The sequence below is a fragment of the Cyprinus carpio genome, chromosome A14, assembly GCF_018340385.1.
Source record: "Cyprinus carpio isolate SPL01 chromosome A14, ASM1834038v1, whole genome shotgun sequence".
NCBI classification, from domain to species: Eukaryota; Metazoa; Chordata; class Actinopteri; order Cypriniformes; family Cyprinidae; genus Cyprinus; species Cyprinus carpio.
This window is the reverse complement of record NC_056585.1, coordinates 17,403,808-17,427,587: the sequence shown is the minus strand read 5'-3', so window position 1 is coordinate 17,427,587 and position 23,780 is coordinate 17,403,808. Positions and strand designations below refer to the sequence as shown.

At 34.9% G+C, this 23,780-nt stretch overlaps 1 long non-coding RNA gene across 1 annotated transcript in view; it reads left to right on the top strand.

Annotated features, from left to right (window-relative positions):
• Window positions 1-14,524, top strand: part of LOC122147448 — a 33,815-nt gene extending 19,291 nt beyond the window's left edge. The window contains exons 2-3 of the long non-coding RNA XR_006161633.1: window positions 3,460-4,117; window positions 14,114-14,524. This is a non-coding gene — a long non-coding RNA (uncharacterized LOC122147448). The remainder of the gene's footprint in view (window positions 1-3,459; window positions 4,118-14,113) is intronic.
• The last annotated feature ends 9,256 nt before the right edge of the window (window positions 14,525-23,780 follow it).

The following is a 23,780-nucleotide window of genomic DNA, read 5'->3' as shown; positions in this document are numbered from 1 at the left end:
TCCTGCACGTTTGGCTCACAGCACTCCACTAAAGAGCCGTCAGTGCGGAACATTCTGAATAAAGAAAGTCATTTAGCTGCGTTTTGCTGCTGGACAGAGACTAAGTGATTGCCCTGGGCTCCTCTCTACTCGCTCTCAAAAACAAAGTCATAATTGAGGTCTTTGCAGGGAAGAACATTAGACTGTAAAACATTTATGAGCATGCTTGCCTGCCGAATAATAATAATGCCAGCAGTGTTGTCTCTTTAATATTAAAAAAACACAAACATTTGCACAAGTTATCTTCCTTTATTACCAAATGCGATAATGAGATGTTTGTGCTACCAGAATATTCTTAGGGAGTACTTGATCTACTGCTAACAATGTCAGCTTTACAGAGGTGAGTAGGACCCTATGATTTCTGCGAAGCAGAAAACTAAAATTGAGCCAAAAAAATCTAATTTACAGTATAACATGGAATGTCAAAGAATTTGGCAAATTTTAGATGAATAAATCAGAAATTCATGAAAAAAAAAATTAATAATTTATTGAATAGACATGCTTTTTCCATGTCAATAAATTGTTGTTAAATTGTAGATCAATGAAATTGATATTTAATATGTATATGGTAAATGAAATGCTGATATTTTGTCTGAGAATAAGTAGCTAACACTGAGAAGTCAGTGGGCAAATAGAAGGTTAATGTTCTAGTAGATGTAGAAATAAAACACCTAAAGGTTATACTGTCTGAAAAAGAGTCATGAGTCACTGTGTTTAACAATGGCCAGTCACAATACTATGAGAACCAAAGTTATAACTCTTATCAATATACCTCCTTACAGAAATATATACTGTTTTAGTAGATTTATGCTAATCAAAGATACGTGAGAGAAAACCATATTAACACTGCCAACAAAACATATATTAAGGAAAAGAGGGGAAAATGTGAAAAGAGGGGAAATGATCATGTGTGAACATCCAATATCAGCCACAAAAAAAAAAAAAAAAAAACCTACTATTAGGCAATACCAATATCATGTAGAACATGTTTATGAAAATTATAATAATAATAAATAAATGAATAAAAAACATGGTATTACACCATGATAATACCGTGGAATGTTTTGGTTCTTTTTCTATGTGCTGTATGTAGCCCTCATTGTCCGTTGTGGGCAGGAACTAATCTTTAAAGCTTTGTGGAGAGATCCACATTGATAGTTTGTAGGACAGCAGCTGAATCTTAATCTCAGTTTTAATAGAAGCTGTCTTTAGCACAACCCTGCTGACCACTTCTCTACTGAATTGGGAAAAGGAATTAAGACATTATTATAAATTCTAGGTGAACAACCACTTTCCTCACTTGCATATATATATATATATATATATATATATATATATATATATATATATATATATGCAAGTGAGGTATATTTTGGGCAGGCATATATTGCGCATATATTTTTTTAATTGCTAATCTTTACAATGGTGAAAATGTAATTTCTGCGCCACGAGCTGTACCAAACTAATTGAAATTTGCTGTTTTATTTAAGCTGTTTCAAATATCATATCATAGCTTGTAACTACTATGCTGTAAGAAACTGACACATGACAACACTGATTGGTCGATGGCACCAAAAGACCATATACAAGTTATAAAGTCTTTCAACTATTGTGATGTCAAAAGGCAGCAGAGAAGAAAATTTAAGTCCATTTCACGCTTTTAAGAGCCTTTCAAAAAAAGGCTCAGGCACCTTCACAGCACATGGATACTTCTGAACGACCATCAAAAAGAAAAGAAAAAGATACTTTTTTTGTGTTCAGATGGTTACGACATGGCATTAGCAATGAAAACATAAGAAACTTCTCAGAGAAAGTACAAATTACCAGTTCAGAAGCATATATCTAAACCTGCAGGTAGAGTCCAGACATCAGAAATTTTTCAGTCTAGACAGGGATTTTTTTTTTTTTTTATTTTTTTTTTTCGGTTTAAATCAAAGAATACTCTTGCATTATGGATGTGATGAAAATGGGCATAACATTTTGGTAAATTATTTATTTTGTAGAAACTCTGCGTTGAATTGAGACTCAGAAACAGCTATAGCAACAGAACTTATGTGTATACAATTTTCCACCATAGTCACATTAAAGATGATAAATCAGTGTTACACATTGATATCTCATCTTAAATCGCATCACAGGTCACAGCAGATTTGTGAAATACCAGTAACTGTTGAGTCCGAAATGCAAAAAATATAATCGTCAAAGAGACATTTGTTCTAAATGATTACCAAACAAAAGTTAGAAATGTATAGGAAGTTTCAAATCCTATTAATGTTGTTTATGTAATATAAAACATTATGAATATGGCACATCACTGAAGTGAAGAGGCTTCATAAATATGGCTCTTATGAATTAAAAAAACAAAAAACAAAAAAACAAATTGCTGTCATGAAAAAGTGAGTGTATATATTTCTCAAACATTGTGTTTTTCTGAAAAAAAAAAAAAAAAAATAAATAAATAAATAAATACTTACTGACAACATAAAGTTTTTATTTATTTAATTTTATTTTATTTTATTTTTTGACCGCCATTTGTCTGATTCAGTTTTTGTCTAAACACGCAACAAGTTCAAATGCGGTAAGCCACTTACACTCTTATCTACAAAAGAAAAAGAAGTTGTCTTTGCACCTTTTCACTCGGTAAGCTCCTTAAAGCATGCACACTTTGAGACACACACACACACACACCTTAAATTAATAAAAGGATTAATATTTCTTTCATACAATATAATCTGCATATTGGCCAACTGAATGAGGTAGGCGGGACATACTTTAAAGCTGTGTGAAAGCCAAGAAAGAGAGAGAGAGATTTCTTTGCTATGCAATGTAATCTCCTGTATTGGTTTGTGAATAATGGAGGCAGATTCAGTGTTTCATTAAGTTGGCCGAAGTGATGCATCATCCCTCTCTTCTCAGTAACATTGCATTAACTTATTAGCTTTACTCTCTCCCGCTTACTTTCCCGTTTTCACTTGCTCTCTCACTTCCCCTCGTCTGTCACTGAAACATAATCACCCTATAAAAGTAGAGATAATAAAAGCAGAGGGAATAAATGACCTTAAGAGAGAGAAAAAGAGAAGGAGGCAGTTTACAAGATATTTTCTCCCTTAATTCCATCACTGTGACTCAATAGATGGACTGACAGTGGCCCATATATGTGCTTGAGAAGGTTGCATCTGATATTTGTGTGTGTGTGTGTGTGTGTGTGTGTGTGTGTGTGTGTGTGTGTGTGTGTGTGTGTGTGCGCGCGCGCACGTGAGTCAGTGCACATGTGTACGTATTTGCATGTGTATTAATGGATCTCTGCATGAATGGAGACAGTTCATTACTGAAGCTGTCCTCTATTCAATGATAAAGCCTTTTTAATTATGTTTCATGAAACAATATTAAAGATTATTGGTGTGTGCCTAATTTTTCTAGACAGTGCCACTCCTATCCGGGACAGCTGCCACCATGGGACAGATGAGAACGACTGACAACGGAGTGAACTTCAGAGACACGACGGAATGTCGCTTGAGAAAATTAGCGCTGACTCAGCTCTTTTGGCCCATCTAGATGAGGAGCAGGACGTTACGGGCATTTTAATACTGACAAATACATACGTAATGTGTGATAGATAGTGTACAGTCAGTTAGTTATAATGGCAAAATATTTTACAATAATGATGACTGATTGTACATTATGCCTCGTTACACAGTGACTCAGCAAATACATTTGCAGACATTACATGTTGATTTTTTTTTTTTAATATTTTATCATTTACAAAATACTAAATAATAGTCATTTATATGTTATAGCTGCACTGTAAAAATCCCATCCTTCACATGATGCAGCTGATTGGATTATTTTCATATCAGCAGCCAATGAGTTTGCTGCTCAATATTAAAACGCTAATTCTTTTCCATTTGTCTTTCTTTTCCTACCCTGGGATGCCCATCTCCAGCTATCTAGAGATTACACCAGCTCCAGTGTGGATCCAGTCTCATAGAAAGACTTCAGATGACCCAACACCTTTGAAGAGATGATGCTGACCCCTGCAAGGACCCCAGATGTCGCCAACTTGAATCGATTTTCACAGGTACCCAATTTTCTCTATATTGTAATCATTATTATCACACTTGCAATAATCGCTTTAATGAGCTTCTGTCTGAAATTAATTCATGTTAGCTAACTGTATGATTCTATTACCTTGAACTGTTCATTTGTGTAATGCAACTGCTTTGAAACAATGTGCATTGTGAAAAGCGCTATACAAACACATTTGAATTGAATTGAATCTATTCAGCCAAGACCAAACACATTAAAATTGCTATTTATATTACCATCATGCTGAACTCTGAGAGTTATCATGAGAAAATGTGGGTAACCAAACAGTTGCTGGTGTCCATGTGAAAGTCAATGGGGCCCGGCAACTGTTTGGTTACCAACAACTTGAGGCTGAGTAAATGATGACAGAATTTCTGTGTTAACTATCCCTTAAACTTTTTTTCTTCTTCTTTATTTCTTTCTCATCAGTAAAGCATAGGGCTGTGAATCTTTGGGTAGACAGTGAATCGATTCAATAAACAAATCATATACTACCAATTATATTAAATAACTAATTTACCAAATCAACAACAAAACAGTTCGATTTGATTCACAATGAAATTCGATTCGATTCGATTATATCAATTCAATTCTGTATATTTTGGGCATCTGCATCTGAGCAAATAAATTTAGTTTTGGGGAAATTCATGACCATTCAGTTCAATACATTTGCAGCAACTTGATCCAGATCTTTAGTTCAGTAGTTTAACTTCATAGGACTTTGCCTTAATGTATTTTAAGCAAGAAAAATACTACTACTACTACTACTACTACTACTACTATATATTCAGTGCACCATTTTTTGTTATTGTAAACATTGCATACATTTCTCGAACATTTAGGAAATACACAAAGTGCAAGTGCAACTGGCACTAATACCAGACAGAGTGCAATTAAAACATGGGAGTTAGTGTAGTAAGGTAGAGTTGAACAAACAAATGGCTATGACTTGCTTTTTTTCAATCTACTTCAGATTTTTTTCAAAAATATTAACTGATCAACACAATCTGGACGTAAACTACTTCTCTGAGAAGACACTATGTCTCCTGCAGTGCTGAAAACTCTTTCTGAGGCCACACTGGTGGCAGGAATGCAAAGATAATTTCTTGTCAGAATTGCAAGGATTGTAGTTCTGTCTCATGGGACTTTCACCAGTCCAGTGGACTTTCAGTCAGTGGCAGAGGAGCCATGGATCTGTATTTGAGTGATCTTCTTTGGTGATCTCTCTAGCAGACCTGGATAGAGGACAGGTCTATGGCACCTGCTGAAAGCTGTGTGTTCCAAGAGCAAATCCATGGCTTTCAGTTTTTTTGCAGGCTGCATCTCTTCTGAAAAAGAAAATTAATTGGACAGGTGGAAATCTGCATGATGATAAAGTTTGTGTCTGTTTACATCTCATTCCTTGTCCTTAAAATACATTTTAAAATACATAAATGCATCACAAACCTGTATACTACAGTTTACCTACCCTTTAAAATAAACAGATTAGTCTTTATTAACAAATTAAAATAAATACCTTCTTCAGTTGAGTCTGGTGGTTTCTCCTCAACTGTATCCTCCTGCTGTTCCACGTGAATCTGAAAAGAAAAGGAAAAATACTATTAGTTGTTACCAAGTTAACATGAACACTTTGAACAATGTTCTGCTATTAAAAGTTTTAATATACTGTAAGTGTGGCATGCGTTATGGTTGTGACGTCAGTAATTAGCGCCATGCTATGCACATACATAAGCGTCACACACTCGTAGCTCAGGTATGCGACTCCCCCTTGGGATGCTGCCTTTCTTCTTGGCTTGGTTGTTTGGTGTCTGCTGTGAAGTGTTTCAGCTCTACTTTCCATTTGCCTGCAATTCCCCAAACCCTGTGTGGCCTTCTCACCCGACGGGCGAGTTTCATTGCCAGCGAGTCTTTGCTTTCCGGTGGCGCTTTTTGCTGCCTTTGCGTGCACTTCTCTCTCTTCGGTATGTATGTAGGCTTTGATTGTAGTTTTTCTGCATTTGGCAAAGTGAATGACGTTATAGTCTGGTTCTTTGTGAAGGTGTACGTGAGCATGGACTGGATCATTCCTTTTAAACGTAGTGTTTGAATGCTTTGACTACATTCAGAGTCCCGCAACGACTCGTTGGAGTGCGGCTTTTCTGCCGTGACTGTGCCGCTGTTTTGTTCCCACGTGGAGTTCGTCGAGTGCCTGTTTTCATTGGACCACTTCAAGTTTTACGTCATCCATCGAGGCGTGGAGCATTTTGTGTAGGGTTGTGTGACTGAGCCATCTTTCGGAGTATTTTGTTTAATTTTGTGTATATATTGATTTATTTGCATTTTGCTTATCAAAGTGGTTAATTTATTATTATTATTATTATTATTATTATTATTATTATTATTATTATTATTATTATTATTTCTTTTGGAAAGGTCTTTTCATCACTTAGATATCTGGTTTTCTTTGTAAATTGTCGATTTAATGTTTTGTGAATTTTGTTAATTGTTTATCCAGTTTAACTTCTCTGATAGTTTGTTGTTTGGTTGCCAAATCTAACTTTATTACTAAATTAGTTTTGTTTTTTGTTTTTTTTCTGAATTGTGTGTGTGTGTGTGTTTCCCTCAGAAGCTGCAGGTTTACTAGGGGCGAGCATGGGTGGCTAACCTCTTTTGCGGTGGTGGTGTTTCTCACAGATTGCAGTGCTTTCCTGTGTGCAAGGGGTTGTGAGTGTGTGGTACGACCAAGAATTTACTTTTGTTGCCCAGTCTATCCTGAAGTAAGACTGCAGCCCTGTGGGTTGTTTGTGAGAGTGTGTATGCTCCGATATGAGATCGAATGCTGGGTTTTATGACTGCTTTTTCTAAAATAAAATGTATTTTTTTTTTTTTTTTTTTTTTAATTTAGTATAGAAGCCTGTGCCTCCCATTATTTGCAACTGCCTTGGGTAGGGAACCTGTGTGTAGACTTAGGGGATAATTCCTTGGGTGAAATTCCCAAGTTGGCGTTGGTGGTGTTTTGGTTGGGTTAATTGGTTTTGGGCCCCTTCTAGTCAACGCCGTCACCACATAAGCAACAATGAAGTTTTAATAATAAAGAATTAAAAGATTGTAGATCATTTGCTATTGACAATAAGAGAGATGTCTTACCTTTAATTAGAATATTGTGGGAGTTCGTGTACCGACATTCATTTCTCGAGTCATGTCTGTATCGTCCTCGCAAGGCTCGAAATGTTTCAGTAGTTTAGCCTGGAGAGGCGCAATCACTGAAACTGTTGGTTGGTTTTCTTCACACATCATAGTAGAAGCGATCTTAATGGGTGCCATCACTTTCACAATGTCCTCATCATTACTGATATCCGTTACAGAGAGAGTGTGGACTTCCGTTCCCCTCTGCAAATTCTTTGACATAAGCGTTGCCATGTCAGGTTTGTTGTTCCAAGAAACGCTCAAGCATTTCCACAGAACTATTCCACCTAGTGCAAACGTTTTTTTTTTTTGTGTGTGTTCCCAAACCTTTGACTTCATATTGCCTGGTGCCTGACAATTTCTCCTTCATTGCCCTCCATAGTGCAGCATGTGTGTACATGACAATAAACAGGCGCGAATTGGAGAGTAATGACGTAATCCACCACTCCACTGTTGTGAGGGCGCACCTGACTATGCAGATTCAACTATTTTAAGGTTTAAATTTATTTTTAACATTGTGAATCGTTATATAATCGCTTCTTTCATTAATTTCAATGATTCTTTCATTTTAAATCGATTATTGACGGAAACAATCAGTTCACGTTTCAAAAATCCATGTTTCAAGATCTATGCATATGCATCGGCAGGATTTGTAATCGATGCATCGTTACACCCCTAGTAAAGCATATTGGGATGTTTTGTGTAATTTGTATTGAATTATTTTAGTTTGATTTCAGAAGACTGTGTGTATGATGCTGTGTAACGTAAACATACAACTACTGGCCATGTTTTATGGACAGGCCACTTAATATGAAATCTGATTCATCATGTGGCTTTCTATTGTGCTACCAGTATTATCATGGTGGTTATTAGTAAAGCCGATATTGGTAATTCAAGTAGATTGGTATTTTAACATTATATAACTTAAGGGAAAACAGGTTATTAATTAAAAAAAAAGATACCAATATGTCATCTCGTAATACCTGACACATTGTCACCAAAACTCAATATTTGTTTATATTAAGTGTGTATATTACCTTACATTTTCCAAAAATGTTCATCACGTTGTACTAAACATTCAGTATTGTAGCAATATAACAGTAATCTTATTAATATTTATAATATTAATCAGTCCTCTGATACTATGAAAATTCACTTTTGTTTTATGCCTGTGTTTGCAATTGTTTTAATGAATACTCAATGCATTGAGTATATTTAATTGACCAATTAACTTCAAATAAACAGTTTATTAAAGAGGATCCACTTGAATAGTGCATTCCAATGGGAGTTCATCTAGTAAAATATCAAACAATTAAATAAACCATCTTAGTTATTAAAATAAAGAATAAATTCAAAACAAATTCCATTGTCTAATTAAGTGCTGATATGTAATTAGTCTTTTATTAAAAAGATAAGGTCCCCAAACACTCATAAAGCCTGAAATAGAGAGGCTGGATGAGACATGGGGAAGTGATTTTTCTTTTTCTTTCTTTCTTTCTTTCTTTCTTTCTTGCTTTTATTTTAAAAGTGTGATTGTCCTGGACTTATTTCAAAATTTGAATTTTCTCAAAGATTAGCCAATGTGAGTTCTCTCCCTCACACAGACACACACGCGCACACACACAAGCAAAGGCAAGCCACTCAAAGCATGGTCCCCTCTGATGCACTGATGCATTTAATCAGAGGGGCATTTTTCAGTCGAGGGAAAACAATCATTTTTGCACAATAAGGACCAGCTGAAAACATCCACTCACATTTGTGTGGTGGCAGCACGCAGCCCAGTGGGGTGCATTATGTATTCCAATGATAGATTAGACTCAAAGTATTTGTGCTACCCTCTTGATGCTGAATGTCACATTCTTTAATCATTCTTTCCCAACCAAACAACTTGATTCTGCTGTTTTCCAAAATAAATAAATAAATATTAAGGCCAAACTGAAGAGAAGCCACTCCACTAGGAGTGCTGTGTCATTTAGAGAATGAATTGCAGTCAGGGAGGAAACAGTGATAGATGCATGCAAAAGGTTCCTGGAATAATGTCTTTCACATCAAATTATTTTTATAATTATCATAAGAAAGTCTTTTAGCACCACTGAACTGATGATGTAAAGTTTGTGTAATTATGCTCAGATGTTACTTATTCTACACTTCCCTCTATTTTTTTTAAAGCAAAATAATATAAAATAACTAAATTTACCAAGCAATGTTACTTCCAAAAAGTCACTGCAAATCCATAACACTACAACACAGACTGACAGTCAATCTGGAACAAGCAAACACACAGTACTCATTTACTCATTCAGGAGTAATTAATAAAGTTTTTGCTGTTGCTGTTGACCAGTAGTTTGTCCCATCCAGCCACAAGAATAAATATATATATATATATATATATATATATATATATATATATATAGTAATAAATTGTGTTTGCTACATAAATTGTTTTCAATAAATGTTTTGTTTTCTTCATTTAATTTTTTTTTGTATTGTTGTTGCATAAGCTGGAAAGTATACAGCTACAATGTATCTTAGTAGACTCATATACACATAAATATAGTACGGTGCCCAAGAACTGCAAAATGGATAACAATTTTGAAAACAGAATAACAAATTACAAACGCAAATGCAAATCTAAAAAAACAAAATAACAATTCAGAAAACACAACAACAATTCAGAAAACGTTATAACAAGTCAGAAAACACAATGACAAATTAAAAAATAAAAATAAAAAACCAAGTCAGAAAACACAACGACAAATCCGAAAGCAAAATAACAAGTCGAGAAACAACGAGAAATCAAACAAACTAGAAGAGATAGGTATAGAGATTGCTAATGTGTCGTCATCATGACGTATTCCCAGTGGTAAACGCAAAGCATTTTGGGAAACCGCGGCACAAACATAACGCGCCAGACTTCTATGCATGGAGAGAAGAATGCTATAAACTGGAATAGTCGTTCTCACGATAGAAGTGGCGTAAAGCTTAAGAACGGAATATCCTTTTATCGTTTTCCAGCGTGGAAAAATAATAGTACAAGCCATGTTTCAGAGGTGACAAATAGTTGACGAATGGCATGCATAGCAGCAGTAAGGAGCCCAAGATTACCTTCGATAACACTCCACCACACACGATGGTGTGTTCCAAAGCATTTTCACAAAGGTAAGTTACAATTACTCTCTGTAAATGTTATGTTGTGGGCAAAAACCCAGCGTGTTTTGTTTGACTTAACCAGACCATTAGCTTAAGTTACCAACGTACTAAAGCGTAACGTTAATCAGTTTTAAATGTTGTACATCTAGGCTACATAGCAATTTATTTGGTGACTGTGTTTGCAGGCAAACCTGCCTATGAAATGTTGGAGTGTGATTCTTACTGGACCCCTTCTCTGTACCTCGGCCATACTGAGGTCAAAGCTACGAACACAGACCGGTTCAAGCCCTTTTGGAGAATTATATACCATGCTCACATCTAATATGTAAATGTTTATTGTTTTCCAAAAGATTTTGTAATGTTTCTTCTCACATGTAATGATTTTTAGCCATGTCTGTAAATAAAATACACAAAGACTGAATGAAATTCTGCCTCCTTTATCTGTATTAAGGAAGAATTGTGCAAAATCAGTGTTCTTTGGTTGCAAACACAAGTACATAACTTAAATAGTAGTAACAATCCAACTTAATTTCAGTTTCTTTACATATTTAACATGTAAACACATTTAGATGAATACATTTACATTATTAAAAAGTCCATAGAAAACTTTGTGTGTGTATGCACTAACACTTAGTATCATGTAGTTGTAAATATATGGGTGCTGGAAGTTGGGCAACAGATTGACGTCCCTTGACCAATCGCTCTGCTCGTAAGGATCCAGTCCTTTGATTCCCTTTTTTTCTCGTCATATCTCGTCTTTGCATTAGGATTTAGTTTTAGGCGGTATGGTCCGACAATGTTTTCTTTAGTCCGCTGCATTTTGTACGATTATATTCTGTTTTTCAAGCTAATTTTTCATTATTTTCATGCCAGAACACTAGCCTGCTATGCCAGCCCATGTAAACTGGCCAAACATACCCATAATTCTTTGCGTTCTGATGACGTTGCCGCCCAGTTGGTCACATGTGTTAGCGATCTCTATACGTTGATTGACAGATGTCTCGTCCAGTCAGCGGTGAGTAATCCCAAACCAATGGTGCTGTCTCAAACTATAGAGATCGCTAACACATGTGACCAACTGGGCGGCAACGTCATCAGAACGCAAAGAATTATGGGTATGTTTGGCCAGTTTACATGGGCTGGCATAGCAGGCTAGTGTTCTGGCATGAAAATAATGAAAAATTAGCTTGAAAAACAGAATATAATCGTACAAAATGGAGCGGACTAAAGAAAACATTGTCGGACCATACCGCCTAAAACTAAATCCTAATGCAAAGACGAGATATGACGAGAAAAAAAGGGAATCAAAGGACTGGATCCTTACGAGCAGAGCGACTGGTCAAGGGACGTCAAACTGTTGCCCAACTTCCAGCACCCATATATTTACAACTACATGATACTAAGTGTTAGTGCATACACACACAAAGTTTTCTATGGACTTTTTAATAATGTAAATGTATTCATCTAAATGTGTTTACATGTTAAATATGTAAAGAAACTGAAATTAAGTTGGATTGTTACTACTATTTAAGTTATGTAATTGTGTTTGCAACCAAAGAACACTGATTTTGCACAATTCTTCCTTAATACAGATAAAGGAGGCAGAATTTCATTCAGTCTTTGTGTATTTTATTTACAGACATGGCTAAAAAATCATTACATGTGAGAAGAAACATTACAAAATCTTTTGGAAAACAATAAACATTTACATATTAGATGTGAGCATGGTATATAATTCTCCAAAAGGGCTTGAACCGGTCTGTGTTCGTAGCTTTGACCTCAGTATGGCCGAGGGTAAAGAGAAGGGGTCCAGTAAGAATCACACTCCAACATTTTCATAGGCAGGTTTGCCTGCAAACACAGTCACCAAATAAATTGCTATGTAGCCTAGATGTACAACATTTAAAACTGATTAACGTTACGCTTTAGTACGTTGGTAACTTAAGCTAATGGTCTGGTTAAGTCAAACAAAACACGCTGGTTTTTGCCCACAACATAACATTTACAGAGAGTAATTGTAACTTACCTTTGTGAAAATGCTTTGAACACACCATCGTGTGTGGTGGAGTGTTATCGAAGGTAATCTTGGGCTCCTTACTGCTGCTATGCATGCCATTCGTCAACTATTTGTCACCTCTGAAACATGGCTTGTACTATTATTTTTCCACGCTGGAAAACGATAAAAAGGATATTCCGTTCTTAAGCTTTACGCCACTTCTATCGTGAGAACGACTATTCCAGTTTATAGCGTTCTTCACTCCATGCATAGAAGTCTGGCGCGTTATGTTTGTGCCGCGGTTTCCCAAAATGCTTTGCGTTTACCACTGGGAATACGTCATGATGACGACACATTAGCAATCTCTATACAGAAAGAACCAGCTAAAGAACAGCAGAGTCGTGGTAGAAAGTTCGGAGATGGTCTTAAAGGAGCTCACTTTAAATCTATTGTATGAATTGCGCTTACTAAGGAATAAAACATACGGAGTGTCTATTTACACTTTGTGCAAATATCCTGACTTTCAGGCAGGATTAAAGTATTAATACTTTAATAGTGGCTAAAATTAATTAACTCCAGTGGCGCAGGTGGTTAAGCATGTGGCCTTGGCTTTTTGATGCAATTAACCCGGTTTCGATCGTACCTTTTGCCGAACTTTTTTTTTTCTTAAATCGTAAAGGCATTTATTTTCAATAAAAAATTAAGGAAATACTCAAAGGTGAAAATAAAGTATAGTGTTGGGTTAGGGTAGGTGTAGGTGGCATCCATTTAATAATTTGAATTAAAATTAGAATTTACACTCAATACTATATTATTGTATACTGTTTTATAATGTACTACAATAATGAAGTGCAGATAATTGCCACTATTTGCAACAAGTAGTATACATAGCAGAAAATCATGCTATTTTAACATAGTGTAAATAGGTATTTGCACTTAGTGTAAATAGCATATTGCTGAAAAATACTGCTATTTTTACTTAGTGTACATAGAATTGATTGCTAATATGAGATTTGAAAAGGGAGAAAAAAAAGTTTGACAAAAGGCAGGATCGAATCCGGGTCGATCGCGTCAAAAAGCCAAGAGTCATGGGTCTTGATGGCTTCATGAACATGCTGCCAAATATGGAGGAAGTTCAGGAGTGAGTTGAACAGGACTGGGAGCAATGGTAAGAAGTTGGTCTGGGAGACTGCATTCTAAACATCACAAATTCCTAGCGCGAGAGGTGGAGAATGAAAAAGATCTAAAGATTTAAAGGATAAAATGACTGGTTCTCCCAGAGAGCATCACATGTGCCCTGAATTTTCTTATCTGCTCCCAGATGTCATGAGCTACCTTCCTCTGATTGGATGCAGGAGGCTCATTAGTCTGTGTCTGTGAAATGCTGTCATGATGCCAAAGAGGACACCTAGTACTGCTTAGAATAAGATCAAAAACTCAAAGGAAACAGACTGTTATGAGAATCAGTTTGATTTTTTTTTCTTTCTCTCTATGTTTTGTTCTAATAAAAGTTTACTTTTACGTTCATAAAATGTTAAATCTATGACTCTCTCTCTCTCTCTCTCTCTCTCTCTCTCTCTGTGTGTGTGTGTGTGTGTGTGTGTGTGTGTGTGTGTGTGTCTTTCACTGAGTAAATACAGCTGGATAAAACTAAAACTGTGTCCTTCTTCATTTCAGGCTGCAAAACAACACAATTTAATTATTTTAAAGGGTGGGGATTCTTTTCTATTCCCACTGTACTTCCTTCGCCAGCTGAGGAAGTTTAACCTGCCACAGGAGCTGCTGAAACAGTTCTACTCAGCCATCATTTAGACTGTACTGTGCACTTCAATAACTGTCTGGTTTGATTCAGCTACAAAATCAGACATCAGAAGACTACAGAGAACGGTTCGGACTGAAAGGATTATTGGTGCTCCCCTGCCCACCCTTCAAGAAATGTATACATCCAGAGTAAGGATAAGGGTTCAGAAAATCACTCTGGATCCCTCACATCCAAGTTACCCCATCTTTGAACTTTTGCCATCTGGCCAGCGCTTCAGAGCCGCAAATACCAGGACAGTCAGGCACAAGAACAGTTTCTTCCCCCAGGCAATCTACCTCATGAACAGTTAAATGTTCCCCACTTATGCAATAAAAAATGTGCAATATCCTTATTTATTTGTTACCCCTTCATCCTAGTACATCCCTGCATCTTACTCAATCCTATTCCATTATCATTTATAGCACAATTGTATATACACTTATTTATCTGCAAAAGTTTTTTTTTATTTATTTATTTTTTTTTTGACTGTGTGTTGTTGTCTCTGTGTACTGGAAGCTTATGTCACTAAAACAAATTCCCATTATACTCAATCATAAGAGCTTGGTAGACATAATTATTCTATTATTATGTCAATATTATCAACTTTTATCAGACGGACGGACTGACATAGATAGGCAGATAGATAAAGATAGACAGATAGATATAGATCTAGATATAGATAGCAAGATGGCCACTAGATGGAAGCATTGTGCACATTCAAGACCATAGATTTTTTTTTTTTTTTCCATCAGTCCAATATGATCTCTGACCAATCAGTTCTTTCTTCATTTGATTACTAATTGCAGGTAATTGTCAGTTATTTGTTTAAACGTTTTAGGCACACCACTGTAACATAAACATACACTTGATTCAAATATAGAAGACACTGCGTATTTCAAAAATTTGCATATTGCATGGCCTATAAAGAAAGCATATAGAGAGGAAGAAAAAATTAAGAGGATGAGTACCAGAAAGCTTGATCCTCATTATGTCCACATTGAGGGATCTCAGGACACTTAACATTTCTCATGATGAAAATATCTCTCCTAACCCCCTTTGGATTTAGATCTTGGCACAGACAGATATCAAGAGAGCCATCCCCACTTCTCTTATTCTGGGGATGTTTATAAATTTCCTTAAATGTCCATTCAGCAACTGTCACTTGTTTTCTCCCAGAATATCTAAAGATCAATTGCAGCGGATGTAACTCTGCTCCCATAAGCATGTTGTACACAGATTAAGTATGTTATGTAAACCATGGCTTTACCGCTCTTCTCACAAGAATGCATTTCTCTCAAAGTGATGAATATATGCGGCGGAATAACCTAAGCTTCTGTGAGTACAGTTTATTTGAAATAAAATTAAGATTTACTTCATAACACATGCTTGTCAAACAAATAACTCGATCAAACCAACCACCTTACAAAGACAACAGAGGACACTTACACTGATTATGACAATTTGAGACTAAAAATCCTGTGTTTCTATAACTTATACACACACAGGAAGTCTTAAACAACTTTGTTTGCATTACTGTTCCCTGAAGAGCTGGAGTATGTTGTTAAATCAAGTCATTCGGCAAGTGTTGAGTGTCCCTCTGTGCTCTCAGCAACTTGCCTATGTCCTCACTGTTGAGAATATGAAAGAACAGACCAGGACAAACTATTCTTGGCACAACCAGCTCCCAGTGCTTGTATATCACTTTTTAATATACTCAAAACCATGTATTAACATAATCAAAAAAGTTTAACGACATGTAGAAGTATTATTTAATCCAAATCAACACCAAATCGATCAAAAGCTTCTAAAATTGAACTTATATGAAATGTAAACAATGTAAAAACACTTTCTGAGAGATAATCCCAGCATGAAAGATGAATTGATTTGCACGAGTACACTTGAAAAGAGTATCGCTTAAATAAAATCACTGGCATTAGTTCATCCCTACCAGGATGAATGCTGCTTTCAAAGACTGGATTCCTCAGCCACAACAGATAAGACTCCATGTGTTTTACATTCAGCCTTTCACAATGTAACCGTGTGTATTATACAACTTCTAGTATAAGGCTCATGCTGTGTTAGGCCTCGGGGAGATGGAAGCTTTACTTTGACCCTACCACTGCCTTTCAAAGTCTTGCTTGCTTTTCTTTCTTTCAGATGCCGTAGGTCTCATGAACAGGATAACAGTGTGGTATTTTCCTTAGATTTATTAAGGTGCGGTCACATTAGCAAAATTTCATGAGCAAAAAAGGTCCTTTGTCCATTGTCAATAGTTTAGTGATGCCTGAAGTGGTAACAATTTACAATAAGGTCCTATTAGCTAATGTTGGTTAATAGGTTTGTTAATGTCAGATAATGAAAAAACAACTCCATTATATATATATAACTCCATTACATTATATATATGAGACATGATGTCAGCTGTCACTACTAATCTTAGTGTCCTGGGCACAAGCAAACAGAGGAAAGACACAGATAACACACATAGCACAATGTCAAAACCACATGAGATGAAGTACGGAATGATCTACTGGCAACAAAGAGCAGACATAGCATAGATTATAAGGGGAAAGGAAACAATGACAGGTAAGGGAAATCAGATTGTGATCTGCACACCCGCTTCCTCCAGTAAAAAAGTTCATCCCTTTGTCCTCTCACATCAAAACCACCAAAATATTTGTTTAAAACAGTTTTAGACTGTTTTTAGACTGTTTTCTTGTAAAGAGTGCTTGATCTGTGCATATTTCTCTTGTCATATTCAGACGAGATGACTTTTTCTCTGGAGAAAGCAATATTACTGATAAAGGGCTCGCATAGTTTGAAGTTAGATTTGAAGATAAAAAAAAAAACATAATGATGGATTTGTTTTTTACAAACACACAGCTTTTCACTTCACAAGATGTTAATTGAAGGACTAGAGTTGTGTGGATTACTTGTGGATTATTGGGTATGATTTTCCAGCTGTTTGGACTCTCATTCTGGCGGCACCCATTCACTGCAGACAGAAAATCTATTAGAAAGCATGTGATGTAATGCTTAATTTCTCTGAATCTGTTCTGATGAAGAAACAAACTAATCTACAGTATATCTTGCATGTCTTCAGGGTGAGAATTGTTTCAGCAAAATGTAATTTTTATGTGAACAATTTTTTAACAGTGTGTTTTGGTAAATGTTAGAATTAACATTAACTAAGATTAATAAATGCTCTAGAAGTATTTTTCATTGTTAGTTCATGTTGTCTAATGTAGTTAACTTTAACAAACTGAATCATATTGTAATGTGTTACCTAGCACACTTCAAAGAAACCAAGCAGCTTTCTGTTGGTCAGTGCAGCGAATTTACTTGGCCATCTTGAACCTGATGCAAAATCTAGGAAATATTTTGAAATATTCCAGATCACATGGATTTCTGTTTAAATAACTGGATTTCTCCCATGAAAATTCATATAACAGCGGTAACTGTGACCCCACCTTTCCCACACTGCTTTCCCACTCTTCAACGGCATCCAAAAGGCCCAAACACTAATGTACCCAGACATACATTTCAGACAGGCTATTTCTTCCAGAAAGCCCTCTTTCTTTCCTGTCACAGCCATCAGCTCAGACTGACTGTAATTCAGACAAGCATAGCTGACACTAAGAGCAAGAGGGCATGTTCAGCCCGAGCTGCCTGAGACTTCCTCCTTGAAGTGTAAATGAGATTTGTGTCTCTTGGGATCCACATCATGTCTGTAAAAAAAACTGTGTTGGTGTCTGTTTGACCTGAGATGGAGGATAAAGCCACATCAAGAGGTCTGAAAAGGTGCTGGGGTTTAAAAAAGGTGCAATATGAATACGGTGACCTGAGACAAATGTGTCACAACAGGGTGCTAAGGAGCATTTTACTCATGACACACAACAAGGTTGGCTGTACTTAAGGCATTTGAACATGATTTTACACAGGTGCACTTTGTAAAAAGAAATGCCACAGACAAGGTTTTATTGCATGCCCCTAGCCATTTTATTTTCACACAAAGGAAATGTTAAAATGACATGCTTTATTATGTGAAGTCGTTGTGTGAAATTTGCATAATGTACCCGGCACAGGGACTTTATTTCTGAAAGTGAAGGTTAATTTATGTTTACTGCACTTTAGCTTCCGAAGGTTTTGAAGAGATAAATCATATACATTTTAATAAATGTCAACATGTAGAAATGTTATGGTGGCTTAGAGAGCTATAACTGCGCTGACAGTTTGCCTATTCCTGGAGCTCTCAAGAGTATCTTATAGTCTGAAGCACAACAAAATACGATCGAATAGAGACATGTTAAGATTTCAACATTAATCTGACACCGTTTTAATATGAACATTTCTAGCAAAGAGGAAAAAGGTTTGCATTTCGGCTAAAGTAGTCCAGTGCAAATCATATTGTCAAAAGCTTAATGAAAGTAGGAGTGAGAGGAATTTGCAAAAGATAAGTTCACAGTAATGGTAAACCTGATTAATTAGAGTAATACCAAACTCATATTTCAAAAAAGTGGGTGTTTCTTCAATGTGCACTTTTGGCCCTGTAAAGAAAAAAAAAATAAAAAATTAAACTGTTTTAGCACTTTTCATATTTACAAGTATCACAGACAAATACTATAATTTTTGTAAAAAAAAAAAAAAATAATAATAAATTCCAATATATATCTTTTACACTACATTTTATATTACACCAATACATAATTTGATAGCATTCTTTGGGGGAATTTTGAAATGTCAGATGCCTTTCTCTTGCCTTTCTCTTTATAGGCTATAGCTTCATTGCTATAATTTTACATTTAAATGTAAAACAATTCACAAAGACTATTTAAAAAAAAATATGTATTTATTTATTTATTATTATTATTATTTTTTTTTTTTTGGCTTTAAAATAAGGTTAAAACAATACAATTCATACATTAATGTCATTTGAGAAGAAGCCAAACTAAATTATGAAGGCATGGTGAAAAGTCTCCATGACAGTTTTAAGGTTGAAATATGTATATATATATAAATCAACCCCTGGGACATAAAAGTGCCTGACACTGATGAAATGCTGAAATGCTAATTAACCAGAACGGACAGAGTATCTTTAAGTCTTAAATCATTCATTAATACCAAGAAGGTCAGAAACATAATTTTAAATATCATATGTATAGTAAACTAAACCTCATGGGAAACATCAAATCTCCATCTGATGAGGCATTTAAGCCTATATCATGGTTCAGAGGTAGTGGCACGTCCCCTTTCTCAGCTCCGGTACTTTCCCCATGCCGTAGAGAAGGTGATGCGTTCTTAGTTCCCACAGTCTGATGATTTGGGTATCAAAAAGTCCCTAGCATCGGTTAAAAAAAAAGAAAATTCTCTCATCTATGCTTAAGGTTGACTATCTATGCTTACATATTTTAAAACCAGAGCACATAGACTGAAGTCAAATATGGCTGACTTGCTGTAAACAAGCAATCACATAATTTACTCGAACTGATGATGAAGATGTGTTTGATCTATTCTGTGAAAGAGCACAGAAAATTATTTTATATCAAACCACCCTATTTTGAAAATGGTCTTTTCTGATGCTTTTGTAGGCCTACATATATAATTAATTTATTAATTTATCCTACATGAAGGGTTAGGTTGCTATGAGCTTTCCTAAAAAATGAAATAATATTTTTGTGTCTCAAGAAAAAAGTCATATGTCAAATTACATAACGATGAGTAAATTAGGACAGAATTTTCAGTTTTTGATAAACTATCACTTTAAGAGTCCATGAACCACTACGGTTTGATCGACTGTCTCCTGCAGGGAAGTTTATACCATCCAAGCTGCCGTTCTCCCCCAGGCTTTTAAGTCAGTCAGGCTATTTCCATTTAAAGCCACTCAATACCACCTGAACTCTGTATAAGACTATGTTATGTGAGCAATGTTTAGGAAAAAAAAAAAAAAGATTATTTTCAGAGTTATCTCAAGGCATCGTAAACTGATTTTAAGTGGATGGATTTGTGTTCTTATTTCGGGGCACCAGTAGATGTCATGGGTTTGATTAATAACCAGGGAGGTCAGGGGGTTGCAATGTTCCCTTGCCAAACAAAACGCCTTCCAGGTGCGTGGACAACCAGAAATCTCAATATGTTCTCTGGAAAGGAGGTACTTTGAACATGGACGATCCCTCATGGCAAGTATTAAATGTACCTGATAGTGTCTGATTGCACGCTTCAGGTATTCAAAAATATTCTCTAATCAGGATTTAGATGCTCCATGTACACTGAAACCTCTAATCATAATAAAAACACTCTGACATGAAGAACAAGGGGAGCTTAATTAACATGTATGGGCAAGTTTCCTGGAAAAAGATTAACCATCAGCATGGACTATATTACGCTGTCAAAGAAGATTCTACACTGGAAACACCTCCGACTAGAATTAATCTGTATTAAATTAACCGCTCCATGTTTTATTCATCTCTGACCTATCTCATTCCCAAGTGCTACGTTGAAAAATAGACTAGAAGAAAACCTAACTATTTCTCAATAAAAAAATAAAAAATAAAAATAAAACAAGGCAGATATATGCAAGTAAACATTAATTTATATAAAATATAAAAAATATACAAAAAATATACAAATCTCGTACAGATCATGTAATCAAATTTATACTGCTTTTAGATCATTTTGCTTTTGAATAAATTATTGTGCTTGCACTTTTAATATATAATTTACCTTTCTTTAAACACATGTAGAAACATTTTGGTCAGCAAAAATAGAAAGAAATTAGCTTTATGATCATAAAAAAAATGATGCCATTTGTGTCGGTCTATAGGCATGTCATTATGTTTCTTTTTCTGTATATGAAGCAATATTGGACACCTTGTGAGTGTTTTCACAACATGATGCTAGCAAGGCAAGTCAAGTCACCTTTATTTATACAGCGCTTTATACAATACTGATTGAGTCAAAGCAGCTGTACAGTTGTCAAACAGGAAAATAGTTTGTCAATAATGCAAGAGTACAAAACAAAGAGTCATTTTTCCAGCTAATGTCAGTTCATTGATGATTCAGTGATGCCGTAAGATGTTGTAAATTTATATATATATATATATATATATATATATATATATATATATATATATATATATATATATATTATATATATATATATATATATATATATATTAATTAATAAATAAAATGAAAAATAATCTGCTGAATCAAAATTTTCAACAATACTTTATAACAAGATTGGGACATAAAAAAGCTCTCTATTCCTGGCACACTTTGGAATTAAAACCTTATGTCTCCAACCCAATGAGCTCATCTTCAGACTCCACAGGAGATAATGAAGGCTTTGCATGAAACAAAATTCTGTAACAAAAGTCGCATGATTATGTGGTTTTGTCTGGGCTCAAGTGTAAAACATAAAGCTTTTATATAAGTACTGAAAACAACCTGTGACGTCACACTACACTCTAACAAAAGATGGTTCTTTAAACGTTCTTTACATGTAGTAACGGTTCTATTTAGAACCATAGCATTCTGAAGAACCCTTTTATGCTGAAATGGTACTTTGTGTTAGAGTTTAGGGCTCTTTATTCCCACCCTTTTTGTTTTTTTTTAAATCTGTAACTGTCAAAGCTTCTCATTATTGATTTTCTGGAGCTCAGACATTGAACTACAGACTGTCAACACACTTTCAACAGGTAAATGATTTCATTCTTTAATTTAAATACAAATTTAACTTTAAAACTGTAACTGGTTTCCAAACAAACATGTTCTTTTCTCTTTTTCTCTTTTTTGCACATATGTAAGTGTGAGCAGCTCTGTTCAGCTGAGGATACTTCTCACCTCTTCTCCACTAAGTAAGTAACAGAGACATTGAATTTATAATACATATTGTTTGAATGTTTTTATTTAATTAAACACTAGAACTCTCTATTATATTTCTATTCCATCTGCTTGTTTTCTTTATAATTATTTTAAATAATAATAATAATTGACCCTCTTACACTAACTCTGTCTATTCTGTTTCTTTTCTATCTACTTTTATTCTGTTTATTTATTATTTAATAATAATAATAATAATAATAATAAGCTTGCTATGTGTACTGCATTAGACTAACCAGGACTTGTCAAAACACTTATATATTGTTGCTCTTTTGTCATGCTGATTGCTTCTATTACCCTCATTAAGTCGCTTTGGGTAGAAGTGTCTGCTAAATAATTAAATATAAATGTAATTATTACTTGGGTTTATTTATAAAGATACCTAGTTACAAATATATATATATATATATATATATATATATATAATAATGTGTGTGTGTGTGTGTGTGTGTGTGTGTGTGTGTGTGTGTGTGTGTGTGTGTGTGTGTGTGTGTGTGTGTGTGTGTGTGTGTGTGTGTGTGTGTGTGTGTATATATATATTATTATGTCTATATATATATATATATATATATATATATATATATATATATATATATATATATATATTAAAGCTATCCCATGACTTTATAACACTTTCTTTTTCTTTTAACATTGTGAATGGCTCACATTCTTTCCATTTTTGCTTTTGGCCTTCATAGACACTATTGTTTTTACATGAGCAAATGGAAAACTCAATTGTGTATTTCAGATGCATCACATCCAACTCATCCTCTGCAGAGAGAAATTGCCACTCAGTCACACCAGAATGATGGAGTTAAAGTCATCATAGAGGATTGTGAAGATATTTCACTGGAACTTTGTCTTCATCAAATATATATATTTTTTTTTATTATTTTGTGTTTTACTTATTTATGTATTTATTCATGAACAGTTTCAACTGTCAACTGTTGTTAACAGCGCTGACATTTTTGCTACAATTTCACGTCAATAAAAAGGTACCTAATTCACACAATATGTTGTTGCTGCTGCTGTTGTTGATGTTGTTGTTATTTTAATGTAATAATATATTAAAATAATATTAATAAATCTAATATTAATGATATAAATATACTAATATACTGATATTAATGAAAATAAACTATCATTAAAAAGGAACCCTATAAAAGGGTTCTATTTAGATGGGGTTCTATTTAGAACCATGGTTCTTTGTGGAACCCAATAAAAGGGGTTCTATTTAGCACCAAAAATTGTTCTGCTATTGTTACAAGCTGAAGAACCCTTTTCTGGTACTGTTTAGAACCATTTTTCTCAAGAGTGTATTTTACTGCATGCTTCACGAAATGTTCTTGTAGACTTGAATTTCCTCAATGACTTGAAAAAGCTGAAAAAAGAAAATAGTAGGCTATAACCACATGGCCATTAAATATTTCAGATGTAGGTTCTTGCAGTAGATAATCACCAATGACTCTGGAAGAAGGGCCTTTTTTTGGAGTGAAAATTTGCAATTTCTGAGTGAAAAAAATTCTGCCCCATTTTTTTTTCTCAGTGTAAAATGTAATTTGTAGAAGACAAATATGGAAATATTATTTAAAAGTTTAAGACATTTCAAAACTCTCCAGCCTCCCCTATAGTGTATAGTGTTTGCTTTTCAGCACTCTTCCT